This window comes from Echinops telfairi, unplaced genomic scaffold, assembly GCF_000313985.2.
Source record: "Echinops telfairi isolate 266 unplaced genomic scaffold, ASM31398v2 ScPeMD7_19;HRSCAF=73, whole genome shotgun sequence".
Lineage (NCBI taxonomy): Eukaryota > Metazoa > Chordata > Mammalia > Afrosoricida > Tenrecidae > Echinops > Echinops telfairi.
Genome location: NW_022103916.1, coordinates 716,138 through 743,864, shown reverse-complemented (window position 1 = coordinate 743,864; position 27,727 = coordinate 716,138). Strand labels below are relative to the sequence as shown.

Genomic DNA, 27,727 nt, shown 5'->3' with positions numbered 1-27,727 from the left:
GAAGCAACAAAGCCCACATGGCATGTGTGATCACACGGTGTCGATGGGATCAGGTATCTGAAGACCAAAAAACAATTATACCAATGTGAAGGTAAGGGGTCAGAGGGGAAACTCAGAGCCCATCTGTAGACAGTGGGACATTCCCTCACAGAAGGGACCATTGATCCAGGGTGCAGTATGGCACCGATGAAACACACAACATTCCTCTAGAAATAATTCATGGACAGGGCAGAGAAATAAAACTGTCAAAGGAAGTCAAATCAGTGTTGACTGAAGACAAATATCTCCTTTCAATTCTAGTTGGCTACAGAATAATCAAAGAAAAGATAGCACCACCACCCAAAAATTATATAGAGAAAGCCTTAAGATTTATGTGGGTCACCATCAAGAAGAAAAGAATTCTTCCACAGGAAAAAAATTTTAAAGTACACAGAAAACTGAAAGTTGTTGCATGAAAATGTTCTGAAAGTTGAAGGAATTTTGGTGTGAGGAATTGAAGAGCAGTGAGTTAGTATTTAATCTAGCCAAACTCCTACCAAAAGACCTTTACTTGCATGGGCCTGGTAAGAAGGTAGTAGAACTGATAGGATTCACTTGTAAGTAACTGTGAACAGCATTTCTGGAATGCCATCCTGTTTGGAATAAAGAAAAAAATGGAAAAATAGCTACAATTAAAAAAGAAATAAAATTACCAAAATATGAATGAAACCTGAACAGGATAAACCCCAAAAGAAAACCATCAAGACATCATAATCACACTTTTCAAAAGCAAAGAAACTAATTAATCCTGAAAGAGTTTAGGAAAAACAAAGGAGAATAAGACTTCCTGCCAAAATCAGCAAAATAGAGTAGATTTTGACTCCTTGAGACCTTTTACAGCAAAACTGTAATTATTTCGACAGAAACCGTGGAGGCAAGAAGGTAGTCAGAAAAACAAAACAAACAAACAAAAACCCTTTTGAGAGATCAGGGAATATGGCTGGCAGATCTCAAGCATGGGAAGATCTCCTCAGCAACTACCAGAGAGGTTCAGGTACTTCAAGGTAATGAGAAACTCACATGCTAAGTAGACCCAGGTTTCTTAAAGTGGGAGAGCAGCAATGTCTGCTGACAGACTTCATTTTACCAATAAGCTGCTTCTGTGAGCTCCTCATGCCCTACACAGCTTATTTACCCCACCCCTGTAGCAACCCAGACAGCCAAACTTCTTACCTCATTGGTATCTGAGGGCCCTGGTGGATGCAAGATAGCATGAACAGCTTGGTTGTAGACATACTCAATACCCAAGTTTAATTTTTCACCATTATTTTCCTCTTCCTTTCTTTTTTCTACTTTGTTCTCCAGTGCCCTGGAGAACTCCCAACCACATGTGCCCCATCCTCTCCACACAGTAACACTACCAAGGAGCAAGAATTCCCTCCTACAAGGCCAATTTCTTAGTTTATTTTCTTTGAATTTCATACTTCTGTTCTACTACAATACGTTTTTCCCTCCTACTTCTTTCCCACTTCCTCTTGTGGTGTGACCCTACCCTCCTGAGAATACACATTTCTCCCAGGAAAAAAAAGGCAGGCCTGTAGATTCTGGCTCACCCACACTTAAAAAAAAAAACAAAACTCTTTTTTTTCCATTCTGAGTGCACAGATATGCCCATATTCAAAATGCTATAGCCACAGAACTTAAGCACCCACATCCAAGTATTTTGTCTCCTTTGTCCCTCCTATTCCCTGTATATCTACCCATTATCTTTCAGCTCTCTCTCTTTTTTATAAATCATTTACTGGGGACTCTTACAGTTCCTATAACAATCATACATCCATTGTGTCAGCACCTTTGTACCATCAAGCACCTTTGTTGCCATCATCCTTTTCAAAACATTTTCTTTCTACTTGAGCCCTTGTTATCAACTCTTTTTTTCCTCCCTCCCCCACCCTTTCGCTCTCATGACCCCTCGATAAATTATAAATTATTATTTTCATATATTATACCATCCGCTGTCTTCTTTCACCCACGTTTCTGTAGTGTGTTCCCCTGGGGGGGGGGTTATACATCTATCATTGTGATCACTCCTCCCCTTTTTCTCCCCCCACCTTCCCCCTACCCTCAAGGTATCGACTGTTACTCCCATTACTGTTCCTGAGGGATTTATCTATCCTGGATTCCATGTGTTGAGAGCTCTTAGCTGTACCAGTGTACATGCTCCGCTCTAGCCCAATTTATAAGGTAGAACTGGGGTCATGATAGTGGTGGTGGTGGTGGTGGGGAGGACACTAAAGATCTAGAGGAATGTTGTTTCATTCCGTGCTATACTGCACCCTGGCTGGCCCGTCCCTTCCTTGTGACCCATCTGTGAGGGGGTGTCCAATTGTCTACAGATGGGCTTTGGGTCTCCACTCTGACCTGCCTTGTTTGCATTGATATGATTGTTTGCTTTGAGTCTTCTGATGCCTGATACCTGATCCCGTTGACACCTCGTGATCAAACAGCTCTCTCGCTTTATCCTCATGAAGTATCTTTCCATGAAACTTATTAATTCCAGTTATTCTTCTTAAAATACATTTTCCAATTATTTTTACAAATCTGTTGGCTTATACAGATAGCCACTTATTATTACTGCAGGGACCGTAAATTATTTAATATGGCTCTTCTAGCCAGTCTCTAACTCCCACCAAATAGCCTTTCCCCATTCTGACGAGAAAGAGGGGAAAATATTGGTAGGATTCACTGCTGAGTAATTGCAAATAGGATTCCCTGGAGTGGCATCTTGCTGTGTATGAAATGAGCCCTCTGGAATCAGGAGGAGGGATCTCATTATCAACAAGAGCAAGGCAAGGAACATGGCCTCTGGATCCAAGATCTCTGCACAGTGAACTTCCTGGATCCTCCTGACAACTACACCATCAGAGGAGCAGCAGCAGTATCAGGAGCCAGAGCATGTAACACAGTAATGGATTTCCCAACCCACGGATCAAATTACAACGAGTGCTTTTGTGCAGGAGGCCGATTTTTGGAGTGGGATAACTCTGGGCACTTAATTGGGCGAAGTTGGACTTGTTGACCCACAGAACTTTTGGCTGAGGCTTACTGTAGTGGAGGGCCTTCAGACACTTAATTTAAGGAGCTGTGTCTGTTGAGTCATAGAGCTTGAGCTGAATGCCTTTCGGATGAGTGGCCCAGCAGAATAGTATGCCCCTTTGGGAATTTATTAGCAGAGCTGAAACTTTGTAACTGTCCTGGTAAACGTTTCTCTTGGCATTACAAAGTGTTAACTTCCCAAATAAACGCTTAAATCATGAGTTTTATCTGAGTTTCTGTGTAGCCATTGCAATGGATATTAAAAACTAGAGAGATAAATTACAGAACATTAATTAAGTCAGCACAACTACCATTGTGGAAAGCAATATGGCGCTTCCTGAAGAAACTGGGAAGAAAAATACCTTATCAGTACCATATCAATATCTCTGCTGGGAGATTGAGAGATCATATCAATATCTTAAAGAAATCAAGATAGTATACAAATAGACATATGCTCTCTTTCACTGCAGCACAGTCCACAATAACAAGAAGTTGAAAACAGTCCAATGCCAATCAGTTGAAGAACGGATAAGAAATTCTGGAGTAGCGGCGGTGGTGGTAGAGGTGGTGGCAACAGGGAGTTTGGAAGCAAGCAGGGCAAGTAAGTGCATTTGTGGAATCGGGGCCTTTTAAAATGGCAAATGATTGGACTTCAAGACAGGAGATGCAAGGGGCTCCGCCACCTTCCCAATACAGTGCTCAGCATTACAAAAGAATGGCTTTGTGGTGCTAAAAGGCCGGCCATCTAAGACTGTCTACTTCGAAGACTGGTAAGCATGAGTATACCAAAGTTTACCTTGTTGGTATTGACATCTTTAATGGGAAGAAAGAAGATGATATCTGCCCCTCAACTTATAATATGGATGTCTCCAACATCAAAAGGAATGACTTCCAGCTTACTGACATTCAGGATGGATACCTTTCACTGCTCCAGGACAGTGGGGAGGTACAGGAGGACTTTTGTCTGCCCAAGGGCGACTGTGGCAAGGAGATTGAGCCGAAGTATGACTGTAGAAAAGAGATCCTGATCACAGTGCTATCTGCCATGACAGAGGCAGCTGCTGCAATCAACACATAGCAAAATAACTAGTTCCCAAGGTGGCGGTAGTAGCAGCAGTGATCCTGGAACCTGCAGACATCCCATCCCTTAGCCTTGCACAGCCCTGGCCTTGTACCTGGCTGGACTCCTACACGATTTATTTGATGTTTAATTTGTTTGTTTGCTTTTTCTTCCCCCTCTCCCATTACTTGGGGACACCCCTACACATCACCCTTGGCCAGGAGCAAGCAACGGCATTGGTGAAGCTGCCCTCCTCTTCTCCCCTTTCGCTATATCCCTGGATGGGTAAAGGGGGAAAGTGCTGCTTATGGCTTAGTTTCTGTTTTGTTTTTTTTTAAATTCAATCTAGAATCAGAATGCTATGGATTCTGGTAAATGGTCCACTGGCATTCCTTCTGTCATCCCTGGTCTGGTCCCCCGTTCTCTGTATCCCTTTCCCTCCAAACACCACCCCCACAGACTGAAGACTAGCCCCCTCCCCTGCCTATATCTGTCCCTAAGCCCCCTGTAGATGAGGAAGGAAGAAGAGGCAAAGGGTGGGGACCTGCACCCCCTTCGGGCAGCCTGGAGGGCCCTGCACCTATAGGCTTCATTTTTTTCCTGTGGGCCCTCTCCGGATGCATTTGTTAAAATCAAACCGGAACAAAACAAGTTTAATATATATATTAAAAAGAAGAAATTCTGGTACAAGCACACAATGGAATACTATGCATCACTAAATAACAGTGATGAAACCATAAAAGACCCCAGAACATGGATGGACCTGAAAACAATTATGCTGAGTGAAGCTAATTAATCACAAAAGGACAAATATGGTTTGAGTCCACTAGTATAAAAAGACACCAAGACAAAGGCAGATTTCTGTACCAGAATTTCTTCTTTTTTATATATATATTAAACTTTCTCCCCTTTTACATTTGTTCCTTCTGCACAGGTGTTGAAGGAGCCCTTGTGGCATAGTGGATTGTGTGCTGGGTTGCTAGAAGCAAGGTCAGCAGTTTGAACCTACCAGCTGCCCTGCAGGAGAAAAATGAGGCTTTTTGGTTCCCATAAAAATTTATGGCCTCACAAACCCAAGGGTGCAGTTCTGCTCTGTCTTGAGGTTATGTAGGCTTCTAATCTGGTCCCCCAAGCAACACAGTAGTGTCCCTGCCTAGTCGCCTTAGCTTTATATCTCCCCCTTCTTGGAACATCTTAAAAAACAACTCAAGAGAGATGGCCTCACTCCAAATGGGGTGAGTTTCCCATGTTGTAGGGATTAGGAGAAGATCAATTACTTCTTGCCAATTAGTAGTTTGCCATACTGTCATGGCTTGTGTGTTGCTGAAGCTGGAAGCTATGACACTTGCATTTAAAATGCCAGCAGGGTCATCCAAAGTGAAAAGATTTCAGCAGAGCTTCCAGAGTAAGAACAAACAACTAAAAAGGACTAGTCTGCCCATGTTGGAGGAAGTAACCACTGAAAATGTTATATATAGCTAAGAAACTGTGTCAGATAATGAATGGAAGCAGAACATTGTTGGAAACAGAACTGAGGAAGGCACTCAAATGTGACTGAGGAGGAGCTACTTTCACAAAGTAGAGTCAATCATGGTGACATTAAAGGTTAAGCATGTGGGGGAGTGAAGCCTTCAGGATCTTCCTTTGGTGATGTGGCACAATTCAAAGGAAGAGGAAACAGCTGCAAAAATCTATTAATAACTGGAACCTGGAATGTACAAAGTATAAATCTAGGAAAATTTTCCTAGTGATGAAGAAATTGAAGAATTCTACCAGCAATTTCAGTCAGAAATTGATCAGACATGCAATAAGGATGCATTGATAATTATTGGTAATTGGAATGCAAAAGTTGAAAACAAAGTAGGAACAAACACAGAAATTAAGATCTTGGTGACTGAAATAAAACTGGAGATCACATGATACAATTTTGCAAATACCTTTTTACAAGATAAATGGAGACTTTTCCAGATGGAATACACAGAAATAAGATGGAACATATCTATGGGAAGAGAAGCTGGTGAAGCTCAATGTCAGCAGATAAAACCAGGCCAGGGGTTGACTGTGGAACCAACAATCACTTGTTCATGTATGAGTTCAGGTAGAAGCTGAAGAATATTAAAACACGTCCATGAGAGCCAATATACGACCTTGAGTCTATCCCACCTCAATAAAAGAATATTTCAAGGAAGATTTGCTGCATTGAACAGTAATAACAGAACATCTGATAAGCTGTGGGAGAACATCAAAAACATGATTCATAAACAAAGCAAACAGGTATTTAATAGATAAGAGGAAAAAAAGGGATTGTCAGAAGAGACTCTGAAACTCATTCTTAATTGTAGAGCAGCTAAAGCAAATGGAAGAAGGGATAAAGTCAAAGAGCTGAATAGAAAATTTCAAAGAGCAAAACTTCTGGCAAGATGGTGACTGAGTAACACATACCAGAGGGACTCCACAGAAAACAGCACAGGAGACCAACTGAGGGAAATTCCATGCTGCTGAGTTGCAGGAGGAGCACCATAAAGATAAGTAGCAAAGATCCACTAGGCTGTGAGGAGCTGTGGGGTTTTGTCTTACCACTGTGGAGGCGAGCTAAGGTTTCACCTTGGCCCTGCTATACAGTCTTGGCCAGAGCTGGGCTTCTTTGGCTGCCTCAAGGCCTTTACTTCAACACAGCCACAGCTTGCTGCAACCTCTGGACAGGATTTAAACCCCTCCAGACCCACAGTCAGGAGATCGGGGCTCATGTATATATTTATTTTTGTTTCTCTCTCTCTTTCCCCCCAGTCTCAGCAGGCTCACTTTTTGGGTTTTTTTTCTTTCTTTCTCTTCCCTTTTCTCTCACATATCACTGCCTACCTCCAGGCCACTCCACTTAGCCTAGGGAAATTATGCCCACCTTCCAACCAGCTAGGGGAGCTACACCTTCTAAAGCATAACACATGGCTAGGGAAAGTCCACCCACTTTCTTCCGGGGGAAATCCCACCTGCCCGCCTGCCTTCTGCACTGTAACAAGTGGTGGGGAAAACCCACCCACATTAATCCGGGGGAAATCCTACTGCCAACCCTCTGCAGCTTAACATGCAGCTGGGGAAGCCCACATACCGTCCTCCAGAGGTAATCTTGCCTGCATGGCAGGGGAAGCGCCTGTCCTTCCTCTGTGGTCCTATGTCACAAAGGGAATGTCCTCCTGCATGCCGTAGTGCCTCACGTTGTCTAAGGCAGCTCCACCAAAACTCCAGCGCTCAACACAGCTGTGGGAACCTCTCCCTAACCTCCGTGGCGATCTAGCTGACTAAGGCAATCCTGCCCAACATCTATGGTGCTCGACACAAAAGCTGCTATTGCAGCAGGCAACCACCCCTCCCCCCATTGCCCTATGTGGCTCCTGAAACTTCCGTGGGCCACAAGACCATAATTTACTGTGACATCATCCAGTGCAGCACCATCATCGCGGGTCCATAACCAGCTAACCAGCATCCCCTGAGAAGACCATCCAACTTAACCTCCAAATAACAGAATACTGGTTGGCTAGGGAAAGAGTGAAGCCACAAGAGGATAAAGTAGTAGGCCAATCCCATAGTGCAATTAGCTGCAGGCAGTTTGAAGAAGCATTCCTATGACTCTCCAGAAAGAGCACAGTGCTCTTTGACTCTCTGGAAAATGGCGCCAGGCTCCTCTAAAACAACACAATGCAAACAGCAATCAGCCCCAACGACCTCAACAGAAAAACTGGACAAAAAAAGGCAATGTCAGAAGAAATCCTGAATCTGACATGCATAGAAGAAGCAGACATTGATCTGCCACAGAAAGAAATTTTCAGAATGCTGCTTGGAGTCATATAGGATATGAGGAAAACAATATAGAAAAATGATGAAATGATAAAGGTGATAAAGACCATACACAAGAGCTTAGAGACGAGATAACAAAAACCAGTACCAAATTCACGGACTTCGACAACCGACTGGAGGAGAAAGATAATCGCACCAGTGAACTAGAGGACACCCAAGCAGACTTTAACAAACATGAAAAAAAGGTCAATAATTAAAGGAAGTTATCAGAGTAAGTTTGATGGCAATACAGGCACACATGAAAAAGGAAGAGACTTATGATTGATATGCTGACACAAAACTTACATAAATTAGAGCAGAGTCAACACGATAATACTACTAATAGCAAAAGAAAAGAAATAATAAAAAGCAGGGCTGAGACTCATAAGAGGGAAAACTAGAAAACTATGGGGAAAATGCAGCTAACAGTTGGTTCTTTGAAAGGATTAACAGAATAGACAGACCTCTGGCAAACCAAACCAAAGAACTGAAGGAACAAATTTCAATAGCCAGGATGAGGGATGAAACAGGGGACATTACAGTGGACCCTAATAAAGTAAAAAGGATAATTACACAGTACTAAAAAGGCCTAAAATTCAATGAATTAAACAACTTGGAAGACATGAATAAATACTTGGAAAAACAATCCCTCCCGAGACTATCCCAGATGGACGTCAGTAATCATAACAGACCCACAGCAATAGAAGAAATAGAAAGGGTTATCAAGGGATTACCACCAAAAGAATCCCTTGGACAAGATGGGCTCACAGGAGAATTCTACCAAGCGTTCATGGCAGAACTGACACCAATCCTACACAAACTCTCCCAGTTCATAGGAAAAAAGAAAAGAAAAGACAAACGCCCGAACTCTTTCTACGAGGCGTATAACTCTGATACTGAAAATGGACAAGAATCGAAAATGATATCCCTAATGAACATTGATACAAAAATCCTTAGCAAAATACTGGCCAATAGAATACAAAAGTTTATAAAACAAATAATATACCATGACCAAGTGAGATTCATACCAGGGATGCAGGGATGGTTCAATATACAAAATACCATTATTATTATTCACCACAGTGACATGAAAAATTATAAGAACAACATGATAATATCAATAGATGTGGGAAAAGCATTCGACAATATCTAACACCAAATCCTGCTTAAGAAATTCATGAAGATAGGAATGGAAGGAAAATACCTCAATATAATACAAACTATATATGAAAAACCAACCTGGTAGTCAAAGGAGAAAGACGAAAACAATTCCACTGAAAAGGGGGCCAGATAAGGATGACCCTTGTCCTCACTCTTATTTAACACTGTAATGGAGGTCCTAGCAACAACATAAAGCAAAGAAAAAACATCAAAGGTATTCGCCTGGGGAAGGAAGAGGTGAAACTAACATTATTCGCAGATGATATGACTGTATATATAAAAATTCCTAAAAGCTCCACAAGGAGAGTCCTGGAAGCAATAGAAGAATATGGCAGAGTGGCAATATGCAAGATCAACAAACAGAAGTCTATTTGGTTGCTACACACATCAGACATGACCACGGAAGAGGGGCTCAAATAGGTGGTACCTTTCACAATAGCCAAGCACAAATTGAAATATTGAGGCAAACACCTGACTGAAAACACAAAAGATCTATACGAGGAAACCTACAAAACACTATTACAAGAAACCAGGAGGGACCTCAACAAATGGAAGAATATGCCATGCTCTTGGAAAGGAAGTTTCAATATAGTAAAGATGTCAGTTCTGCACAAACCACGGCCAGACATCTGTGCTCCAATATTCATCACAGCAAAGTTCACAATTGCAAGGATTTGGAAATGACCCAAATTTCCATCAACAGACGAATTGATTAAAAAACTGTGGTACATACATGCAATGCAGTACTACGCATCCCTAAAAAGCAGCAATGAATGCATGAAGCACATCGCTGCATGCGAAGAATTGTAGGAAATAATGCTAAGTGAAGTAAATCAAGCACAAAAGGACAAGTACAACATGAGTCCACTGACGTAAGCTTAAAAATGCAAAAGGGGCATAGGGAAAAACCTACTGTATACATGCATTCCTGGGGTGAGGGCCAGATAGTATGGCAGGGGCCAAAACAAATCCAGGGATACATATGGTAGCCAACTAAAAAGGAGGTGAAAAAAAAAAGACTCTGTTTGGCAGCAGGGGAACAGGACATCAACTCACCCAAGGTGAGGGTGTTGTTTACAGCTCCACAGGGAAAGAGGGACCAGACTTCAACCAGGTGCATCAAGACATGAATGCAACATACCAGCATGAAGCACAGACCCAATAGAGAGGTCTGAGGGGCTAGCCACAATCACAAATACGTGGATAGCCTACTTCCCCCCAGAAGATTTCACTTCAGAGGGCAGCACTGAAGCTATAGCTCAGGGAGAGGGACAAGCCTGTTCAGAGCACACAGGAGCAAATGAAGTGGGAGGGAAAGAGACTGGATTACATCCTGGCCCACCAAGCACCGAGGATTATATTCCTGCTCAGAGCAACCAATGCAGAGAGAGGATCATAGGGCCAGCCCCACCACAAGACACGATGTCCCTCACTGACCCATAGTGCAACGGGGACAACACTGGAGATACACTGTGGGAATTTTGCCTGATCTGACCTCACCACACTGAGGGGAAACACTAAGGGTGTGCAACAGAACACCAAGGGTTGCAGAGCAACGAAATTCCTGGGAAATACCAAAAATAGACTTTGGGGCCAGGGCATGGCGCCCTATCAGACTCAACCAGAAAACACAGATCTTGAATTATTTATAGGTTTATCTTCTTTTGTCGTTGGCTTTTGATTTTTCTTTTTGTTGCTTTGTTTTGCTCTGTCTTGTTTTGGTGAATATTATTATCTCTGCAGGTTTATCTAGATAAGATAGGCAGGATAAATAATCCAGAGGAGAAAACAACGGGACTGACGGTTCCAGGGGGACACAGGAGAGGGGGAGGCAGGGGGGAAAGGAAGTGGGTGTTAACAAACCCAGGGACAAGGGAACAACAAGTGATCTAAAATCAATGGCAAAGAGGGAGGGTATAGGAGGCCTGGTAGGGCTTGATCAAGGGCAATGTAACTAAGAGGAATTATTGAAACCTAAATGAAGGTTGCACATGATAGTGGGACAAGAGGAAAGTAAAAGGAAATAGAGGAAAAAACTAGGAGGCAAAGGTCATTTATAGAGGTCTAAATACAGGCGTGTACATATGAAAAAAATATATATATAAAATGATAGGGAAATAGATCTACGCACAATAGATCTACGATTGTTGAAGACAAAGTGGGTACATAAGCAAATGTAGTGAAGAAAGCTGATGGTGCCCAACTATCAAAAGATATAGCATCTGGGATCTTAAAGGCTTGAAGATAAACAAGTGGTCATCTAGCTGAGAAGCAACAAAGCCCACATGGAAGAAGCACACCAGCCTTTGTGATTATGAGGTGTCGATGGAATCAAGTGTCAGGCATCAAAGACCCAGAACAAAAAAATCATATAATTGTTAATAAGGGGGTGTGTGGAGTGGAGACCCAAAGCCCATCTGTAGGTAACTGGACATGCCACTTACAGAAAGGTCGCGGGGAGGAGATGAGCCAGTCAGGGTGCAGTATAGCACTGATGAAACATACAACTTGCTTCCAGTTCCTTAATGCTTCTCCCCAACCCTTCCTCCACACTTATCATGACCCCACTCTACCTTACAAATATGACTAGATCAGAGCATGTACACAGGTACGGAGAAGAGCCGAGAACACAGGGAATCCAGGACAGATAAACATCTCAGGACCAATACTGTGAGTAACCATACCAGGAGGGGAAGGGGAAGGTGGGGGAGAAATGGGGAACCGATCACAATGACCTACCTATAACCCAGGGGGAGGGACAACAGAAAAGTGGGTAAAGAGAGACATCAAATAGTGTAAGACATGAAAAAATAATAATGTATAAATTATCAAGGGTTTATGAGGGAAGGAGGGTGGGAGAGGGAAGGAAGGGGAAAAAATGAGGAGCTGATACCAAGGGCTCAATTAGAAAGAAAATGCTTTGAAAATGAAGATGGCAGCAAATGTACAAATGTGCTTGACACATGGATGGATGTATGGATTGTGTTAAGAGTTGTACGAGCTCCCAATAAAGTGATTAAAAAAAAGAGTATTTCAAAGAGTACCTCAAGAAGAAACAGTGAAACATTTTAATGAAATGTTCAAAACCCTAGAGTTAGAAAACCAAAAAGGGCACGGCATATTTTAAATGGAAAGAAGTAAAAAAAAAAGAAATCAAGCCTTGAGTTGCAATACTGAAATATTCTATGGGCCAAATATTAAATGATGCAAGAATATCGAAAGAAGCTGGTAAGAATACAGTCACTGTACAAAAAAAGGACTTAGTCGACATTCAACCATTTCAAGAGGTAGCATATGAGCAAGGACCAATGGTACCGAAAGATGTTCCAGCTGCATCAAAAGCAGCATTAGCTAAAAATAACACTCCAGGAATTGATGAAATAACAAATGAAATGTTTCAACTAGCTGATGAAGCACTGGAAGCACTTACTTGTCTGTGCCAGGAAAGCTGAAAGACAGCTACTTAGCCAACTAACTGGAAGAGATCCATGTTTGCCTTCATTCCAAAGAGAGATGATCCAACAGAAGGCTCGGGGTAATAAAACAATACCATTAATATCTCATGAAAGTAAAATTTTGGTGAAGATCATCCAACAACAGTTGTAGAAGTTGCCAGCAAGCTGACCGATATTTAGGTCTGATTCAGAAGAGGCCATGGAACAAGGGATATCATTGCTGATGTCAGAAAGATCTTGGCTGAATGCAGAGAAAGATGTTTACTTGTTTTTTCTTGACTATGCCAATGGATTTAATTACATAGGTCATAACTATGGAGAGCCTTCAGAAGAATGGGAATTCCTGAACACTCCATTGTGCTCCTGGAGAACTGCAAACAGAACAAGGGAATATTGCATGGTTTAAAATCAGCAAAGGTATGCATCAGGGTTATATCCTCTCAGCATACTTACTCAATTTGTATGCTGAAAAAATCATCCGAGAAGCTGGATTATATGAAGAATGCAACATCAGGTTGGAGGAAGGCTTATTAACAACTGCCATACGCAGAAAACAAAACTTTGCTTGCTGAAAGTGAGGAGGACTTGAAACACTGGTGGTTGCTGCTGAACAATATTTGCAGCCTCTAATATGTAAAGAAGACCAAAATCCTCACAACTGTACCAACAGATACATGACAAACAAAGAAAGGATTGAAGTTGTCAAGGATTTCATGTTGCTTTCATCCAATGTCAATGCTCATGGAAGCAGCAGTAAAGAGGTCAAAAAACCCATTGTATTGGGTAAATCTGCTGTGCAAGGCACATTTTAGAGTATTGAAAAGCAAGGATGTTACTTTGAGGACTAAGGTGGGCCTTATCCAAGCGGTGGTATTTTCGATTACCTAATAATCACGTGAAAGTTGGACATTGAATAAGGAGGACTGAAGAAGAATCAATGCCTTTGAATTGTGGTGCTGGCAAAGAATACTGAATGTACTATGGAGTGCCAAAAGGACAAACAAGTCTGTCTTTGAAGAATACAAAGTACTCCTAGAGGAAAGGATGGGGCGACTTCGTCTTACATTCTTTGGGACATGTCAGGAGAGACCAGTCCCTGGAGAAGAACATCATGCGTGGTGAAGTAGAGAGGCAGCAAAAAAGAGGAATGCCACAATATGGATTGATTCAGTGGCTGTAACAATGGGCTCAAATATAGAAACAATTATGAGGATGGTGCAAGATTGTGCAGTGTTTCATTCTGTGTGTATAGGGTCGCTATGGGTTGGAACCAACTTGATAGCACCTAATAACAACTTTTGGTAGTGTCAACAGACACTCATACAAGAATAACTAGTGAACCTTACAGAGAACTAGGACCGAGAGAGGGCTTGGGGACATGTCTATTTCAGAGAAGGTCATTACACTTTTGATGGGTAAATAGGTGACACTTCACCATTGAGAAAATGCTTAACATTATGTTTATTGATCCAAAAGGGAAAATATGCCGGTAACTCTGTTCCTAACTGGGCACTTTTGACCTAGTTTCTAGCCAGCCCCTGGTGACCCAAGAAATGTACTATAGACAACTGGGACATTAGACTCTATCCTTTCAAGATGCACAACATCCTTCATAGAACACAACCAGAAGACTCTCAAATTGGAAACCCTACAAAGCAAGCTGGACTTTACCTTAAACTCAAACAATTCACTGCCATTGAGTTGATGTCGACTCAAAGTGACCCTATAGGACAGGGTAGAACACCTCAATAACAGAAAGACAATACAATTTAAAAATTGGCAGAGGACATGAACAGATAATTCACTAAGAAAGATATTCAGGCAGCTAACAAGCATATGAAGAAGTGTTCATAATCATTAGTTATATAGAGTTATTAAAAAATTATTATAACCTTACCCCAGCATTAATAGCAAAGTTGTAAACAAAAGTAGACAGTTAAAAAATAACAAATGTTGGCAAGGCTATAGAGAAACTAAATGTAAAATAGGGTAATCACTGTAGAAAACAATATGGCACTTCCTTAAAAAATTGGAAATTAAAATACCACATGACTCAGTAATCCCACTACTTGGTATGTATCCTAGAATAATAAGAACCTTGAAATGAATAAGTAGATGCATACCCATGTTCATCACAGCCCTATTCACAATAGCAAAAAGATGAAAACAACCTAAATGCCCGTCAATGGAAGAATGGATAATCCAAGTATGATGCATACAGACAATGGAATAGTAAAAAATGAAACTCACTGCAATTGAGTTAATTCTGACTCAGTGATACTTATGAATCTTCAAATACCTCATCACATGGATGAACCTGGAGGATATAATGCTGAGTGAAATAAGCTAATCACAAAAGGACAGATATTATATCAGAGCAGTATTATAAAAAGTCATGAAGTTTTCATATTAAAATACACATTATTTTGAAAGTTATCAGAGGTGGTAGAGAGGAAGGGTAAATTACTAACTAGAGCAGGAGTGGGAAAGGTCCAGCCGATGGGCCGTATGGGGTTTGTACAAATTATCAATAACAAGTAACATCACACAACTCACCAAAGAGAAGCAGTTGCAGTCAACTTGTTAGAGGTGAGTTAATTTAATGTTTGATCGAATATAGCAGGCTAATTTTTAAATTGGTATTTTTCATGGCCCAAAGCAGAAAACAGGCTCCTCACCCCTGAACTAGAGGGTTAACAACAACAACAACAATGCAAACTCACTGCCATCAAGTTGATCACAACTCATAACAACTGTATAGGACAGGGTAGAACTGCCCCTGTGGGTTTCCAAGATGGTAACTCTTTACAGGAGTAAAAAGTCTCATCTTTTTCCTAACAGGCAGCTGGTGATTTCAAACTGCTGAATTTGTGGTTAACAGCCTAAACAAGTAATGACTCTGCCACCAGGACTCCTAACTAACAAACTAGGTACAAATTAAATTGAATGAAGAGGAGAGCACTAAGAGAGATTTTAGCAATAAATGGAAGAAGACGACGCTGGAAGAAAGGCAAGACTTAAAGAGAACAGAGGTAATACTGTTATATACACAACCCTGTATTAACAGTGACCTAGGAGTGGATACAAGGAGCCTTAATGCCATAATGGGTTATACGTTGGTCTGCTAAACACAGGTCACCTGCTAAACACAGGTAAGTATGAACTTACCAGGTGCTCCTTGGGACAAAGATGAGTCTTTCTGTTCCCATAAAGATTTACAGTCTCAGAAACCCAAAGTGTGACAGTTCTACTCTGTCCTATAAGATTGCGATGAGTTGGAATCAACTTGATGGCAGAGATATTTGAGGAATGGATATTTGAATAGACATACAGGCTAAACCAGTAGGGAAGTGTGGCAGTGTAAAGCTCATGAGTAGTCATCTAAGGTGCAAATATTGCCCTCTTACTGTCCAGAGGAAAGAAGAGTGGTGAAAATTGAAGACACATGGAGTGTTGGCTTGGGTTCTCTAGAGAAGCAAAACCAGTGATGCATATATGTTTGTATATAAGAAGAGATTTATACTGAAAAATGGCTTACATGGTTATAATAGTAGTCCAATCTGGTTCAAGTCAGGCTTCTCCTTATTCATTGAAGTTGATGAACAGGAAGCAGGATGATAAAGCAGAGGTCAGAGGGAGGGGGGCACAAACTGGCAGGGGCAGAGGTAACTGAGTCTGAAGTCAGCCAAATGAATCCACCATCTGTAGTCCCCTGATTGCTCCTGGGAATGGCAGGTGAGGCTACAGGAGATCAAGGAATCTGATGCAAGATCCACCTCCAGCTCCAGCATAAGGTAAAGGGATAAAGAGGATTCAACTCTTCTCACTCCTTTTTATAGAAAAGGACACACCCCTATGGGGGCATCATCAGGTTACAACCCAATTGGTAGTTGGCCTCCACCCCTACCTTTACTCAGGAGTGTCTAGTTGACATAAACACATACAAAGGGTCAAAGAACAGCATTTACCCAAGCACAAAATTCAAAAGGGTTAGGAAAAAAAGAGGATTTAAAGGGAAACAAATGGAGGAAGTGGCAAAAGTGATGCTACTTTGTGGGGATTCAAATCAATGGCATGAAACAAAATGTATATAAATTGTTGAATGGAAAATGGATTAGCACTGTAAGCCTTCACCCAATTCCCAATGATGACAATAAATAAGTAAAACTACTGGTACTGGAATATAAAAATTGTTAACAAAGTAGGATCAGCAGTTAAATAATATGGCCTTGGGGATAGAAAGGATACCAGACATTGCATGATTAAATTTTTGCAAGGCCAATAATTTATTCATTGCAAATACTACTTACAAAGTGGTTCTCAACCTTCCTAATGCCGCGAACCTTTAATACACAACAGTTCCTCATGTTGTGGTGAGCCCCAACCGTAAAATTATTTTCGTTGCTACTTCATAACTGTAATTTTGTTATTGTTAAGAATGGCAATGTAAATATCTGATATGCAGGATGTATTTTCATTGTTACAAATTGAACCTAATTAAATACAATTAAAGCATAGTGATTAATCACAAAACAATATGTAATTATATATTGAGAAATATTTATGTATTTTCCAATGGTCTCAGGTGACCCCTGTGAAAGGGTCGTTCCACCACCACCCCCAAAGGGGTCGCGACCCATAGGTTTAGAACCACTGACTTACAACAACATATATGGCAAGTATACATGTGTACCTTTGCAGATGAAATATATAGGAATAAAACTGACTATATCTACAGAAAGAGACAATAAAAAGGTTCAATATCATTAGTTAGAATGAGGCCAGTAGTCAACTGCAAAACAGAACAACTGCTCATATGCAAGTTTAGGTTGAAACTGAAGAAAATAAAACAAGCTCAGGAGAACTAAAATATGAACTAGAGTATATTCAATCTGAATTTAGAGCCCATATCAAGAATAGATTTGAAACATTGAATACTAATGATCAAAGACCAGACAAACTAGGGATGACATCAAGTACATTATACATAAACAGAGCAAAAAGATCATTAAAAAGAAAGGAAGAAATAAAAGACCAAAATGGGTGCCACAAAAGTCTCTAAAACTTCCTCCTGAATACAGAGAAACTAAAGCAAAAGGAAGAAATGATTAAATGAGAGAGGTGAAAAGAAGCTTCATAGGGGAGTTCAAGAAGATGCAGTAAAATATCACAGTGAAATGTGCAAAGATCTGGAATTAGGGTGAAAAAGTAACACACTCAGCATTTCTGAAGCTGAAAAATCAAAGGGAAAATTTCAAGCCTACAGTTGAAATATTGAAGGATTCCCTGGGAAAGCACTGAATGACACGGGAAACATCCAAAGAAGATGGAAGGTATACATAGTCACTGGACCAAAAAACTGATTGACATTTAACCATTTCAGGAAATTAGAATATGATCAAGAGCCAATAGTATTGTTGGGCATTGGCAAAAACCAAAACTCTATGAATTGATGGAATACCAATGAAATATTTCAACAAATTGATGCAGCAATGGAAGCACTAAGTTTACACCAAGAAATCTGGAAGGCAGCTACCTGGCCAGTCAACTGAAAAAGGTCCTTATTTGTGCCCACTCCATAGAAAAGTATCTCAACAGAATGCAAATATTATTGAATAGTATTAATAGCACATGCAAGTACAAGTTTCCTGAAGATAATTTATAAAATGGGTGGAGGGAAAGTGTTTTGAGAGTGATGTACGGATGTGCTTTGCACAGTTGATGTGTGTACGGATTGCGATGACAGTTGTATGAGCCCCTAATAAAATGTTTAAAAAAGCAAAACAAAACAAACAAACAAAAAAAAATGGTTGCAGCAGCATCTTCTCTGCACTAGGAGCAGCTCGCCTGCTACTGCCCCTCATCCCCTAAAAAATGTACGCCTGCGCCAAATTCGTCTCCACCCCGTCCCAGGTCAGGAGCACCTCCCAGCTGCTGAGCTGACTATTGTCTGTGTTCCTGCAGAAACGGACCGAGACACTGACAGACGAGCGCTTCAGCAGCTAGACAGCCCCATGTTCCCAGACCTCTCTTATCCCTAGTCGCAGCTTCCAAACCAGCACCATTTCAAGGGACATTAATATAGCCGCCAAGTTCATTGGGGCCGGGGCTGCCACAGTTGGAACGGCTGGCTCTGGAGCTGGCATTGGGACTGTGTTTGGGAGTCTCATCATTGGTGATGCCAGGAACCCTTCTCTGAAGCAGCAGCTCTCCTCCTACGCCATCCTGGGCTTTGCCCTCTCGGAGGCCATGGGGCTTTTTTGCCTGATGTTGGCCTTCCTCATACTCTTCACCATATGAAGGAGCCTTCTTCACCTCCCATGTTCTCTGTCCCACATCTTGTCTGCCCTGTATGTTGCTTTCACTGCACCTCCCCAGGCAGCCCAGGGAAAGAAATTGGCTCAGGGTTTGACAGAGGGAAGACAAATAAATACTGTATTAATAAAGATGTTTCTTGAGAAAAAAAAAAATGGTTGCAGCAGCTCATCAACGAGCAACTGCCAGAATTCATGCTAGGTAAAATAGAGAGTCAGCAAAAATGCCAAGCCCCTTCATGAAATGGACTAACACACTGACCGCAATAATGAGCTCAAACATAGCAACAATTGTAGGATGGCATAGGATCAGGCAGTGTTCTGTTATATATAGGGTCACCTGTATATACATGGATCAGAACTGACTCAATGGCAACTAACAGCAACAGTATAAAATGAAAAAATAAGGCCTCTCTATCAGGAAAAGGCCCTTTTCCTTTTCTCTCTGGTCTCTCTTGATCAACTTGTCAGGGTACTTTTTAATTTGTTATTTAATGCCACACTTCCTTGGGCATGGGCAGGCCATCACTAGTGTCTGGGGAACCCACTGCAAGACTGACTACACAGGGCACATGCATCTGACCCCAAGCTCTCCCCAATTCTGTACTCAGGCCCAGCACCCACGGAATCTGTTCAGGGAGGCAGGAAATAGAACTACACATGAACCAAGGTTGTAAGTCCCCAGCACATACCCATTGTTCCATCACACTTCTCTTATAACACAAATATTCAAAGATCGAATTGTTAAGCTTGAAGACAACAATTCAAAGAACATACATTAAGCCTAAAGTGAAAGGTCCCCTTCTGTGTTAATACAATGGCCCTATGGCCAAGAAACCCACCCTGGCCTCAAAAACCATCTGGGAGTAGCAATACCAGGAGTGTAGAGGGAAGGTGGTGGAGGAGGGTAGGAAGGGAGGAAGGTTGATTGCAATGATCAACGCATAACCCTTACCCCCAACCCTGAGGGGAGATGAACAATGGAAACATGGGTGAAGGGAGACAGTGGTTGGTTTAAGATATGAAAATAATAATAATTTATAATTTATCAAGGGGTCAAGAGGGTGGTGTGGGGAAGAGGAGCTGATACCAAGGGCTCAAATTAAAAGTAAATGTTTAGAAAATGATGACGGCAACATATGCACAAATATGCTTGATGCAATAGATGTATGGATTGTTATAAGAGCTGTAAGAGCCCCCAATAAAATGATCTTTAAAAAAATCTAGATTTTCAATCCCAAGCTTTTTCTTGTTCCTGGGCTTCAACAAACACACAGCCTAGAATATTCTGCTCTTCCTATACTCTACTGCTGTTGAGACCCCACACTCTTCCAATTTCAGCACTCATATTTCTTAACTGCTCATTTACTTGCTGTCTGCCCCAACTACATTTAGCAGACAATATCTAGCTTGTTCACTAAATTCCTCACCTTATACATCTCCAAGTCTTGTTTACTTATTATCCACCCCATTCAACAAATATTCATTGGGTTAGATAGCTCCTCAGATCAAGGAGGGAAGCCAATGAAAATCAGGTTTCTAGCTGTACTGTCTCAATGACAGTCTCCTGGAACCAAGGGTAATAAATGGTATTATGCTTTAGTTTTCTTAGTAAAAAAAAACAATAATTACAGATCCAGGTCTTGAGATTAAGATGAATTATCCTCAATTCTCACATATTTATTGGATAAACGAATATATAAATCAACAAATATTGATTATATACAGATATGACGACCTCATGGAGTAGGAATTCTAGGGAGGAAGGCAGGTGGTGTAAAAAGTTTCATATAAGGGTAAGTACTATAAAAAATGAAGCAAGGTAAGATATGATAACTGAATTTGAAACTTGCCCAAAAGAAAATGAGGAGAAACTGACCTATAAACGTTAATATTTATCACATTTAAACTCACAACTTATCAGGGAATTCTGCCCAATATTCAGAGGCATCATAGACAGCATTTAAAAAGGACAGGCTTGGAAGCCAAACCTATACTTTTGAATCTCAACTCTGCCATTTACTAGCTATGTGAACTTAGGCAATTTATTCAAATTCTGTTTCTACAACTTTAAAATGGGAGAATTAATAGTACCCATCTCTTTGGACTGTTATGAAGATTGAATGAGCTAAAACAAGTAACGTACTTAAGAGTATCTTTCATATAAGTAGCTGGCTATAATCATTATCATTATTAATATCATTCTAATTTAACAGTAAGAAATTTGAGTTATAAAATAGGTAAGCAATTTCATGGAGATTATAAAGCTAATTAAGTAGCAGAGCAGAATAAAAATCTAGGTCTATAAAAATCTATAGTGACTCCACTATAACACTAGGATATACAGCATATATACTCGAGTATAAGCCAACCTGAATACCAGCCAAGGCACCTAATTTTTCCACAAAAAACTGCATTAAAAATGTGCTGAAAAACTCAGCTTATACACGGGTATATATGGTAATAAGAATATAAAGTAGGGTTGTTAGTAGAGGTAGCATCAAGTGCTATTATAATACAAAATATGGGCATTCAATGAAAATTAGTGCAAGTTGAAGAACAGAGTTGAGAGGTTACAAGATTGCTTAGGATCCTGTCTGGCTGCTAGCCTGCTCAATATCTATTTTTTGACCCAATAGTTGGGCCCTTTTCCTGGAAAGACTACATTTTCACTCATTATCTTCTTTATTTTTTTAATCTTTTTTCTTCTTTCATTATTTAAAAAATATCAGAAAATCCGATTTAATTTGTCATTTCTTGCAAAAGTTCCAAATAGAAAACTCATCCAATGAGCTCAACAACAGGATGGAGACAACAGAGGAAAGAATCAGTGAACTTGAAAACAGAACAATAGAAATTACCCAATAGAAACATCAGAAAATAAATTTTTAAAAATGAACAGAGCTCCGGCAAATAACTATATTTTCAAAAATCTAAAATTTTGTCATCAGAGTCCCAGAAAGAGTAGAAAGAGTGTGCTGAAAAAGTATTTGGTGAAATAAAGAGTGAAATTTTCACAAATGTGACACAGAAATCCTATAAGCATATGCAAAATGTGACACAATAACTGATAAATGAAAGGAGAAAGACAAATGCATAAAATTATAGTTGGACACTCAATACCTCTCTCTAAACAATTGATTGAATGACTAGATAGAAAATCAGTAAGGATAGATAAGAGTTCTGTATAATCAAACAACGAAAGGTTATAAATTCTTATAAACATTCCACCTAAAACCAAAATATACATTCTTTTCAAGTGACCATGCAACATTTAACAAGGTAGACCAAATCCTGAATCAGAAAACAAACCTCTACAAATTTAAATGGATTAAAATTAGATGGAGAATACTCTGACCACAATGGAATCAGGCTTGAAATCAGTAATAGAAACATCACAGGAAAATGTACAAATCTACAAACATTTAGAAACTAAATAACGTACAAGAAGGCTCCCAAATATGGGAAATTTCCATTATCTTTTCATCTATTTTTCCATGAAATTTTTGAATCCCCCTTGTACTTCATAAACAATTCATGAGTCAAAGAAAGTCTCAAGAGAAATAAAAATATATTAAACTACATGAAAATTAAAATATATCAAAATTGGTGAGGCACAGCTAAATCTGTGCTGAGAGGGAAATTTATAGCACTAAAAGCTTAAATGGAAAAAAGAAGTCCCATATCAATAATATTAATTTCTAACTAAAAAAAAAAACAGAGAGCAAAATAAACCCAAAGCCAGCAAAAGGGACGAAGAAAGTGCAGCAATCAATGAAATTGCAAACAGAAAGACAATACAAAAAGTCAATGAGGGCCGAGGGGGTTGGTTCTTTGAAACTATCAACAGGCACCTGCCGCCTGGCCAGCCGCTGGGTCTAGTGCGTCTAATGAGCGCCTGGGTAAGGCCTAACAGATGCTACGTGGGGTGAGAGATAGGCGGGGTTGAGCCTCAGTTGAATCTGGGGCTCACGCGCTCCTAACCCCTCGGGCCCATCTTAGCAGAAGGGGAAAAAGACAGGACTTCCCTCTTCGGGAAAGAATTACGGTCGCGGAAATCCAAAGGGGCAGTTCTACCCTGGCCTATCTGGGTCGCTAAGAGTCGGCATGGACTCAATGGCAAAATGAGTGGTGGATTGGCCCCAAGTAAAAGTACAGTATATGTATCCAATCTTTCCTTTTCCCTCACAAACAATGACTTATACAGGATATTTTCCAAATATGGTAAAGTTGTAAAGGTTACTATAATGAAAGATAAAGACACCAGGAAGAGTAGAGGGGTTGCATTTATTTTATTTTTGGATAAAGAATCTGCACAAAACTGTTCCCAAGCAATTAACAACAGTTACTTGGTAGAGTGATAAAAGGAAGTATTGCTATTGACAATGGAAGAGCAGCCGAGTTCATCAGAAGGCTACACTACTTCGATAAATCTAAGTGTTATGAATGTGGGGAAAATGGTCATTTAAGTTATGCCTGTCCTAAAAATATGCTTGGAGAACATGAACCTCCAAAGAAGAAAGAGAAAAAGAAAAAGAAGAAAATTCCTGAGCCAGAAGAATAAATTGAGGAAGTCGAAGAAAGTGAAATAGCACGCTAAAATTGAAGAAGAAAGATGGAAAACCAGTTCGGAGAAGCCTTCAACATCAGATGGTTCAAGATGTCCAAGGATCAAGAAAAGCACTTATTTCAGTGATGAGGAGGAATTTAGTGACTAAAATTAATATTTATCCTGTAAATACCATTAAAATGTTGTAGAATCTTGGAGTACACTGTTCAGTTGCAAACTAAAGATTACTTTTAGAACTTTGAGCTTAAGAACACTTCTTACCCAATACATTTTTACTATAAAATAGTTCATAGGAAAGTGAAAATAACTTTAAAGTATCATGTTTCTTTCTTACCCTAGCAGACTAATAAATATCAAGATTTGTTGATAACTGTTAAAAAAAAGAAACTATCAACAAAACTGACAAACTTCTAGCAAGACTAACAGAGGGGAAAAAAACGACATGAATTATCAATATAAGGAATGAAATATCACTATAGAGCCTACAAAATAAAAAATATAGAATACTAGAATCCTGCATTCCTTGAACCTTGACAAGAACAAACTACCACAACACACCCAATATATAATACTGGTATTATTAGGTGCAGCAGAACCAGCTCTGAACCACAGTATGTGGTTCCAACAGAACGATGTACAACATAACAAAACACTGCCCTGTCCTTTGCCCGTCTCATAATCATTGCTATGTTTGGGCCCAATGTTATAGCCACTATGTCAATCCATTGCATGGAGGGGCTTCCACTTTTTCAATGGCCCTCTACTTTACCACGCATGGTAAAGTTCATGGACAGGTCCCTTCTGATAACATGCCAAAAGTGTCAAAGAAAGGAAGTTTTCCCATTTTCACTTCTAAGGAGCATTCTGGCTTTACGTCTTCTAAGACAGATTTGTTTGTTCTAGCAGTTCATGGTATAGTCAATATTCTTCATCAACACCATAATTCAAAGGCATGAATTCTTTTCTAGTCTTCCATATTCACTGTCCAGCTTTCACATGCATATGAAGCTATTAAATATACCATGCCCTGGGTCGGGTACACTTTAGTCCTTAAAGTGACATCTTTCCTTTTTAACATTTTTAAAAGGCCTTGTGCCCGGCTATCAAAAGATATAGCCTCTGGGGTCTTAAAGGATTGAAGGTAAACAAGCGGCCATCTAGCTGAGAAGCAACAAAGTCACATGGAAGAACAGCAGCCTGTGTGATCATGAGGTGTCGATGGGATCAGGTATCAGGCATCAAAGAACAAAAAAATCATATCATTGTGAATGAGACGGAGTGCAGATTGGGGACCCAAAGCCCTGTAGGCAACAAGACATTCCCTTACAGAAGGGTCACAGGGAGGAGAGGAGCCAGTCAGAGTGCAGTGTAACGATGAAGCACAGAACTTTCCTCTAGTTCTTAATTGCTTCCTTCCCTCCACTAGCATGATCCCAATTCTACCTTACAAATCCAGCTAGACCACAGCATGTACACTGGTACAGATAGGAACTGGAAACACAGGGAATCCAGGGTGGATGATCCCTTCAGGACCAGTGGTGAGAGTGGCGATACCAGGAGGGTGGAGGGAAGGTGGGGAAGAAAGGGGGAACCGATTACAAGGCTCTACATATAACCACCTCCCTGGGGGATGGACAACAGAAAAGTGGGGGAAGGGAGATGTCAGACAGTGTAAGACACGACAAAATAATAATAATTTATAAATCATCAAGGGTGCATGAGGGAGAGCGGGGAGGGAGGGGGGAAAATGAGGAGCTGATACCAAGGGCTCAGTAGAAAGCAAATGTTTTGAGAATGATGAGGGCAACAAATAAACAAATGTGCTTGACACACAATGGATGTCTGTATGGATTGTGATAAGAGTTGTATGAGCCCCCAATAAAATGATTTTTTTTTAAAAGGCCTTTTATAGTAAATTTGCTCAATATGAGAAGTTGTTTGATTTCTTGGGTGCTGCGTCCATGGGCATTGTGAATCCAAATTAAATGAAATTCCTGACTTCAATTTTTTTCTCCATTTTTCATGATGGTGTCTATTGTTCCAGTTGTGAGAGGTGGTTTCTTTGTGTTGAAGTATAATCCATATTGAAGGTTGTAGTTTTTGATCAGTAAGTACTTTTAGTCCTCTTGGATTTCACCTGTACATCACAAGTTGTTAATCAGTATTCTTTCAATCCTGATGCCAAAATTCCTCTTCATATAGTCTGGTTTCTTGGATTATTTGCTCATCATACAGACAAAATGAAAAAGAATGCTAAAAGGATAAGACCCTGACACACAGACCTAAAATATCCCCTTGTTCTATTAGAATTACTGCCTCTTGGTCTATATATGAGGGTTTTCTATTAATTTTTTTAGGTCCCCTCCTACAGGTTCCCCATGAACACAATTAAATCTTTCAAAGCTGAAGAGGATTTCAAGCACTTGAAAATGAAGATAAAAGATTGCAGCCTTTAGAATGGATTGCAACTTAATACAAAAACCAAAATCCTCATAACTGGACCAATAGACAAAACTATAATGAATGCAGAAAAGACTGAGGTTGTTCAAACCCACTCAATGGCACTTAACAACAAGAAATACACAGTGCATAATTTAAATAAATAGAAATAATTCTAAAATCCTCAAAAAGGTTAAAGATAATATGTCAAAATGCATAACACAGTGACCTGTTACTATCTTATTTAAGTCTTTACATCTACCCTCAGGAAAACAGAGGCTTCTCAGAGATGAAATTCTTTACTAAAAATCTTTATCAGATTCAGAATTTGAGCCCAAATCTTTTAGAGGAAATTAGGGCTACATCCTCTAAAATCTAGAGTTTAAACTTAATGATGTGCCAAACAATTCTTTTTCAGAGCGAAAAACTATTGGTTTTTGCCAAAATCCTCCCCCTCCCACCCCTGCCACACACAAAGAAAAACAAAAATAACAAAATTCTAAGCCAGTTACTGTTGAGTCAATTCTGACTCATGGTTAGTCCATATACTGCAAATTAAACTGTACTCCATAGGATTTTCACGGCTGTTTCAGAAGCAGATATCCAGGCTTTTATTCAAAGGTACCTCTGGGCAAATCTGAAACATCAACCTTTAGGTTAGTAGCTTAAAATTTAAACAGTTGTGCAAAGCCCCAGACATCAATAAACACTTGCCAACTAGCTTTCTCTACCAGTGCACAAACTTTTAGGTTATATTAGCATCACCTGTTTATTAAAATACAGATTGATATATTCCAGACCTAATCCAATGATTTGTATTTTAACAAGTTGACAGTTAAATATCACACTATAGTAATATCTTAGCTGCACATTCCCCAGTATCAGAAATTGTCACACTCCACAGAAGAGGAAGGAATCACGACAGGATACGGCACTTAATCTTTTATTCTTGATAATCCCAACTCACCTACTGAATCAGAAGCCCTATGAGTAGGGCTTACCATTCTTGTGTTTTATTGGGTCTTCCAAGAAATTCTGATATATTCAAAATTCAGAGAACCATTGCTCTATAAATCAAAGTATTTTGTAGAACCTAGTCCTTTATCGGAGTAATAGAGCTATATTTTATCCATTTTTTAGAACCTGAGCTCTAAGTTACAATGCTAAATTTGTATTTAAACTCAGAAAGTCACTTAACCTCCATGAGTTATACATTTTCATCAGCAAAATGAAAGTTGCCTCCCTCGAATCACTCTTCCAAGTTTGTATTACGCCGGGCACTTGTGCATTTGTAATTTGTGAGTGAAACTATTATAAACAACCATGAAAAGTCTGTAATATTTAGGAATTTTATATTATGCTGAAGTACACTTAAATGAAGCACTGTGACTGAACATATTGTCTTCACATACACATGTGTAATGTACTTAATGGAAAAGAACCACCACCAACCAAAGAACTAATAATTCTCAGCCAGTTTCCTTGTTCTCTGGCATCCCATATAAAGAGAGAAGCATCAGAAACAATAAAAACTTGGGTTTTTTTCATTAAAAACAATTAAAGTGGTAAATTTGTATTAGAGTATGCACTGAAACACTGGACTTCCACAGAAACATGATTAAGGAGAGGTCTGGCCCATATACTTCTGTATTTATAAATTTGAAAATTTCTTTTTTTATAAATCATTTTATTGGGGGCTAATACAACCCTTATCACAATTCATACATACATCCATTGTGTCAAGCACATTTGTACATTTGTTGCCATCATCATTTTCAAAACATTTGCGTTCTACCTCAGCCCTTGGTATCAGCTCATTTTT

General features: G+C 39.9%; 1 protein-coding gene and 3 pseudogenes across 2 annotated transcripts in view; 3 read left to right on the top strand and 1 right to left on the bottom strand.

Annotated features, from left to right (window-relative positions):
* PHF8 (PHD finger protein 8) overlaps positions 1-27,727 on the bottom strand; it is a 181,476-nt gene that overhangs the window by 146,556 nt on the left and 7,193 nt on the right. The window lies entirely within an intron of this gene.
* Positions 976-4,153, top strand: LOC105979567 (annotated as a pseudogene).
* LOC105979566 lies at positions 18,411-18,882 on the top strand (annotated as a pseudogene).
* On the top strand, positions 22,955-23,614 carry LOC101652554 (annotated as a pseudogene).